This window comes from Peromyscus leucopus, chromosome 4 (assembly GCF_004664715.2).
Source record: "Peromyscus leucopus breed LL Stock chromosome 4, UCI_PerLeu_2.1, whole genome shotgun sequence".
Taxonomy (NCBI): domain Eukaryota; kingdom Metazoa; phylum Chordata; class Mammalia; order Rodentia; family Cricetidae; genus Peromyscus; species Peromyscus leucopus.
This window is the reverse complement of record NC_051066.1, coordinates 133,772,075-133,779,365: the sequence shown is the minus strand read 5'-3', so window position 1 is coordinate 133,779,365 and position 7,291 is coordinate 133,772,075.

Below are 7,291 nucleotides of genomic sequence, written 5' to 3'. Positions count from 1 at the left end.
TGACCTGCAAAGGGAAAACAAGGCCAGCAGAAAGGAGCTTGCTTTCCTACTGGAGTCTTTTCTTCTTTGGACTCATTATTAGTGGTGGGGGGGGTCAGCGGGCAACTTTGCGGGGATGGGTCTCTCCTTCCACCTTACGTGGCCACCAGGGATTGGACTCGGGTGGCCAGACTTGCATGGCAAGGACCTTTACCTGCTGAGCCATCTCACAGGTCCGGATTCTCTTTTGCTACTTCTGCTTCACCCACCTTGAAGGTGGATGCAAACTCCTCAAGGTCTCCCCAACTCCTGTGCCCTTCAAGGAAGAAGGGAGGTCTAAGCTCTGGAGCAGATTTGACCACCTGCTATCCAGGGTTTCTTGGAGGTTTTAAGACATTCCAAGCACAACACGTACACATTGGAGCTTGCCATGCCCCTCTTACCCTGATCCCACAAGAATCCTGACCCTCTCTCCAGTCATCCCAGAGACCCATTTCAGCCTCCTTCCCTCCCCTCCCCTCCCCTCCCTCCCCTCCCCTCCCCTCCTGTCCCCTCACCTGGCTGCCCTAGGCCATGCTCATCTTCCAGATCCTCCCTTAGGTACCTCCCACTGCTGCACTGACTCAAGCCCTGGGTTCACTGGCCTGGGCTTCCTGACTGGATTCTCTTCCTTCAGGCTGCTAACAGTGTTCTCCCTCCCAAACCGTCCCTCCAGGCCTTGAAAACTTCAATGGCCTCTCTCCATGGAGAACCCGAAAGGACTAAATTCCTTAGTGTGGCGTTTGATACCCTGCATAGCTTGGTCTATATCATCTTCATTTCCTGCTGGTAAAGTCCCGGACCCAGGTTCATATCAAAGTAAGTTAGGGCCTTAATTAAGGCCCCAGAATCCTAGGTCCTACCCCAAACAGTTGAATTGGAAATCACTCAATATCAGAAGCACACAGAGGACCCAAGGACATGGGGCTCAATTGGCAATTAGCTGTGTAAGTTTGAGGAGCAGAGCTCAGAGGCCCAGAATCTATGCTAAAGTCCAGCATAGGAGCATGCCTGTAACCCCGGGGCTGGAGAGACAGAAGTAGAAGGACCCCGGGGCTTGCTGACCAGTCAGTCCAGCGGAATTAGCGAGCTCCAGGTTCTGTGAGAGAATGTCTTGGAAAATAAAGTAAAGAGCCTAGAGAGATGGCTCAGCAATTAAGAGCCCTTGTTCCTCTTGCCAGGACTTGGGTTCAGTTCCTACCTGGCACCTGCATTGGTTCTCAGCCATGTGTAGCTAACTCCAGGGGACCCAGTGCCCTTTTCTGGCCCCCACAGGTACATGCGCACACATGGTGCTCATACATCCACCCAGGCACATAGGCATACACATAAAAAATATATTTTTTGAGACAGGGTCTCTCTACATAGTCCTTGCTATCCAAGAACTCACTCTGTAGACCAGGCTGACCTGAAACTCATAAAGATCCACCTGCCTCGGCCCCCTGAGTGCTGGGACTAAAGGTGTGCGTCACCACCACGCCTTTATAGCCTCTTAGGCCTATATTTTAAAAAGTAAAAGTGAAGTAGTGATTGAGGAAAATACCTGATGTTGACCTCTGGCTTTTGCCTTTGCACACATGTGTACATGCTTCTGCAACACACAGGAACCTCTACACACACAAACACATGCATCTGCAACACACAGGAACATCTACACACACACACACACACACGCACGCACGCACGCACGCACGCACGCACGCACACACACACTCGCATACTCCATTCACAAAAGATCTGAGGACCCCCCCTTTAGCCACAGCAGATGTCATGCCCCTGGCCTTCACTCATGCTGGACTAATAGCTGGCTTTTCTTTGAGGCCTGCTGTCAATGTCATGTCCTTCACAAAGCCCTTTGTGCCGCTGACAGAGGGAACCTGTACCCACTCTGCTCCATGGCACCTGAACACACTTCTGTCAGAGACGGTGGCATCACACCGGGAGCAATTTTCTGCTTGCCTTCCCGTCTAGAGTGGCATCTCCGCCAGAGCAGGCCCGGAACACCAGGGCCCCTCCGCAGGGCACAGAGCACAGATCAGTGCTCCATAAACACCAGTTCGTTTGCTTGTGTCTTATTCTTTCTTGGTTCCTGACCACCAAGCATGGTGCTTAGCCCCGGTGGGTATTGTCTGATGGGAAGATTATCAAAGAATGGATGAAAGCGTGAAGGGAAAACGAAACACACCCATCAGCCAGTGCTGACTTCTCATTGATCTGCATTCTGGAATGCCTGTTTATATGAGAGACCATCACCAACCTGGGGGAGCTGTAAACCGGGTCAGAATCTGGGTCTATGGGCTCTAGGTTTCACAAAATCACTACATCAAAAAACCTTCTGATGTTAATCAGAAAAGTCACTCTTTTAAAACTTTTTATGACATTTATTGAAGTCAGGGAAAACGTGTGGGCGTCGGTTCTCTCCTCTCACCTTGCGGATCCGGTACCAAACTCCGGTCATCGGGTTTGACAGTAAATGTATGTGAAAAGCACAGAGCGCCCATCATGAACCATGGGGAAGTCTCACTTGCCACATTCAGCGGAGGCCTGGCAGGATCTACAGAGACCCCCCACTGGCACCACTCCACGGGAAACCTGCTCTTTGTTGCGGGCCTGGAGAAACGCAGCCTAAGGTGCCGCAGCTGGTAACACAGTTCTAGCGTGAAAGGCAGACACCGGCTCTGACTCAGGCCCCACTCGCCGTCCATGTGAGACTGGACACACCATCGCACATCTCCGGCAGTGGAAGCTCTCGGTGATCCTAATCCAGGCTGCTGAGTGGTAAAGTCACACATGCTGTGTGACCAGCAGGCAGATGTCACCACCCCGTGCAGTAATTCAGGACAACTGGAGTCCAGTAAATGACAGCTCGCTGCTGGCCCCGGGGTGGGTAGGCTTAGAGCGGCAAGCCGGGTCCTAGCCATGAGTTCAGGTTTCTGGAATTTAGCAGCAGAGCCACTAGGGAGCCAGGCGTGAATGGGGCTGTACGTGGCGTGGCGGGGCTGATCTTGGACTAAATGACTGGGAGTGAGGGAAAGTTGGGCTGGGAGATTGAGCCTCTGACGGGAAACGCAAACAAACACCTTGCTTCTGGTGGTTGGTGCCGGGTGGGCTACTGGGTCTCTTAACTGAAGTGGAATCCCAGAGGGGGAATGAGACCCTATTGTAGCCCTGGTGATTTTTGTTTCATAGGAAACTGGGAACTGGAGACTCAGACGGGCCTTTGAATTTTGCCTGTGACTGGAAAATAATTAACTTCCTCTTTGTGTCTGTAGGACCCATCGCCACTAAGACGTGCTAACCCCGAGACTTCAGTGAGCAGGGGGATCCCAAGAGAAGCCCCCTCCTTCTGATGCATGCCCTTGTTCCTGAGGTGTGCTGAGAGCTGAGACTGATATACTTGGGTCCTGAGGCAGGGCCTAGGGTGATACCTAGGCTCCCCTAAGTGGAAACACAGCTAAGAACCTAGGCATGAATTGAGAAGAGAAAGATTAGTGGGCTTGGGTGGCAGAGTGATGGGTGGCACAGCAGATCCAACCTGAACCTGCTTTGTTAGTCCTGGGATTTCTTCACAGGGAACAAAGCCTTTCATAGGGAACAAGGGGCCTCTGGCATTGGAAACAAAGCCTGACACCACCAAAGACTAGGGAACAGCGCCACCTGCTGGCTGGCTGCAGCTTTAACCCTCCTCCCCAGGCAGAACCGCGGCGCTTTTAGAGACCATCCCGTGTGCCTAATGTCTTAGCACCCTGGAATAAAGATTTTAGAGACTCATGGTGAGCCCGAGATTCTGCTCTTTTACCAAACCCTCCTCTCCACTGATACACCTGCTATTTGGACCATACTTTGATTAGAAAGCTTTGGAGACTCAATGATGGATCAGCTTTCGTCCCCAGCATCTGGAGAGGCTTAGAGAAAGAAAGCACACACACACACACACACACACACACACACACACACACACACACACACACACACACCCGCCCCCAACACACACTCGTATAAAATCCTCCAATCCCAGGTGGACCGGGCAGGGGGAGATGGGTCCAAGGTCTTCAGCAGGTGAGGTAGCTGAGGTAAGGCAGCATGATGCTTGCATTCACGCGACTCACCCTATAGCCTGCCTGGTGGACATCCACAGTTCATTGTCCACACGCCACAGGCTGAGATATTCCAAGCAAGGAGAATGTTGGATCTGCTACTTAAGGGGGCAGCACTTCCAAGTAACCCAGAGGTGTTACACACCACCCCCGTCCCATCCCATCCCTCCCCTGGCTTACTCCATTATTGAGACCCAACCCTATTGAACTCACTGCCCAGTGCATTCGAGGCAAGTGCCACATCACTGATCTGCATCTCCAGTCTCATCCCACCCCAGCCCTTTAAACTTTTTATTTTGAGAATTAACTAGGCTGGCCTTGAGTTCACTTTGTAGCCCCCAGGTGGCCCTTGATTTCGTGATCTTTCTACGTCCATCTACTGAGAAGCTGGGGTTAGAGGTCAAGAACGCTAGGCAAGGCTTGACTTCGCCTCTTCATTGAGAGCTTGTCAAGCGACCTCCTGGGAGAAGAGCTTCAGAGTCACCACCCATCAGAAGCGTGTCTGTCTGTTCAGGAAGAACCACACAGCCCAGGAGAGAGGACTGACCGGCTTAGTTTACAGAAAAAGAAACTAAGGCTCAGAGAAGTCACGTGGCTCTGTCTGGGGGCCACCCAGAGAGGCCACAGCAGCCAGCACTGAGGACCCGGCTCCAACAAGGCACATGTGCACCCACGTGACACTTGCCGCTGCTGACTCCATACACGGACCCCAAAGGGCAAGAGGGAGGGTCAAGGGAATTGGGAAGTCTAGGGTCTGGGCCTCCCCTTCTGCACAGTGGTCTGGGGCAGGCTGGGAATGCTTCCATTCTTCAGGAAGGACATGAAAGCAGTGTTTACAAAGCTCGGTCTGAGGCTCGCAGATAGGCCCCCTTTGTTGACGGGCTCCCTCTCCGCATCTCCCATACCAGCTTCCAGCAGCCTCCTCTTTGAATGGCTGGCTCTCACACACTGGAAATTTGCAACACAAATGTACAGGCTGTCTCCCTCGCAGCCCAGCCACGCTGCCCCAACCTTTGGGGTCCTTTTAGAGCCTGCCTCTCTCTGGGGTGCTTTCTTTTTTCAGCTCAAGCCCAGGGACCCTAGACACAGCCGAGATCACTAATTAAGGCTGGGTTAAAAGCGAATCTTGGGAAAGAGCCAGCCCCGGGGGAGGCCAGCCAGAGCAGAGTGGTGGGAATCGGAGGTGGAGGCTGGATTTTTATTCTCAGGACTTTCTGGCGTTCTCTCTCCATCTTCTTAGTGGGCTGAGGAGCAAATAAAGCTTGTCAACAAAATGGCTCCCGGCTCTCCCAACCATGCTGCCTGGCTTCCTGAGCTCGGGGCCAGCTGTAAACTGTATCTGCCCGTCTTCACTTCCTCACGAGGGAGTTAGGTGCCATGATCCCCACCGCGAGTGTGGTCCCTGGGATGCCGAGAGATTAAGTGCCTTACCCAGGTTCACACATGGGGCAGAATGCTTTTTCATCTAAATCCACTGGCTACCCAGGCCAGCGTGCCTGTTTTGAGATCCTTCCCTGGCCTGTCTTTGAGGTGCTTCTAGTTTGAAGTGACCTCCCCTTTCCCCCAATTCTTGAGCACTTTTCTGTGCTTTTTGGAATTGAAGCTCCTGCTCCCCTGAAGGCACCAGTGAAGACAAGAGCCGGGGCCCCCTACTTCTCAAGGCCCAAATGCAGAGCAGAGACAGAGGCCCATACATTCCCGTAATGACAGAAATGAGACCCTGGTCCTCAGGACAGCTAATCCAGAGAGCGCTGTAGCCTCTAAGGGGGCTGCCTCAGTATTGAGATTGAAGGCGTGCACTGAGCCTCTAGGCATGATGGGAATTTGTAAGAGAAGGAAAGAGATGCTCACCTAAGAACTGGCCAGACAGTGCTCCTCGCCCTGGAGGGAGTGTAAAGGGACCAACTTAGTTCTGGAGGAGAGTTAGGCAGTCCTCCCCCCCCCCGCCCCCCCCTGCCCTGCCTCCTCTTCTTCCGCAATCTTTTTTGCGTGTATGACTTGTGTGTACACACATTTGTGTGTATAAGCCAGCAGGCATGTGGCATAGTGAACCTGTTGTGGTCAGAGGACAACCTCTGGGAATTGGTTCTGCCTTTCCACCGTGGGCTCCAGGGATAGAACCCAGTTCTTGTACAGCAAGCACTTTGGCTCTCTGAGCCATTTCATCCTTGGAAGCTTTTTAAATATTCCAGATGTCCTCTTATTACACAGTCCAGCAGTTCTGTTTCTAGAGACCTCAAGAGCGATGAATGTATCCATTCTCATTAAACCTTACAAAGATTATAGCAGTGTGTTTTAAAACTACAATTTAATTTTCTTATTTTTGTGCTTGAGCACCCTTTGCCAGAAGAGGGCATTGGATGCCGTGGGACTAGAGTTACAGAGGCTCGTGAGTCCTGTGTAAGCGCTGGAGATCAAACAGGAGTCCCCTGAAAGAGCAACCAGTGCTCTTGACCACTAAGCCGTCTCTCTCCAGCTCTGTAGAGTGATTTTTGTTTTTTCGAGACAGAGTTTCTCTGTGTAGCCCTGGCTAATCCTGGAACTCACTCTGTAGGCCAGGCTGGCCTCGAACTCACAGAGATTCTCCTGCCTCTGCCGCCCAAGGGCCGGGATTAAAAGCATGTGCCGCCACCGCCTGGCCTGTAGAGTGATTCTTAATATATAGCTTCCAGCGAATGGATGTCCCTGGTGGTGAGTGGATAAGCAAGCTGTCATCCGGCCATACAACAGAAGAAAAAGGACCAAACTATTGATGCGTGGATCCCCATGCGTCTGTCTCAGTGACACGCGGGGGAATACCTGTCATATACTTCAGTACATAGGAATTCTCAGCAAAGAAAAAGACAGGAAGCAGATGGGTTCTGCCTGGGGCCGCGGGAGGGAATGGCTGGCGAATGGGGGGAAGGGGTGTGGTTTGAAGTAAGTAAACTCTGAGACAGGGCTGTGGTGATGTCGGCACAGCTGTATATCCTGATGATATCCCTAAAGGGCTGAAAATCTGTAATAACTGAGTAGGGTGTGGTAACTCAATGGTAGAGCGCCTGCTTAGCTTCCACAAAGCCCTGACTGGGATTTCCAGAACGACAAGGAAAAAGAGCAAAGTGGTCCTTGTGATAGGCTAGCTTCAGTGTTGGGGGCGGGGGCTGGGGAACCCCGGGAAGCCCTCAGTTTGGTGT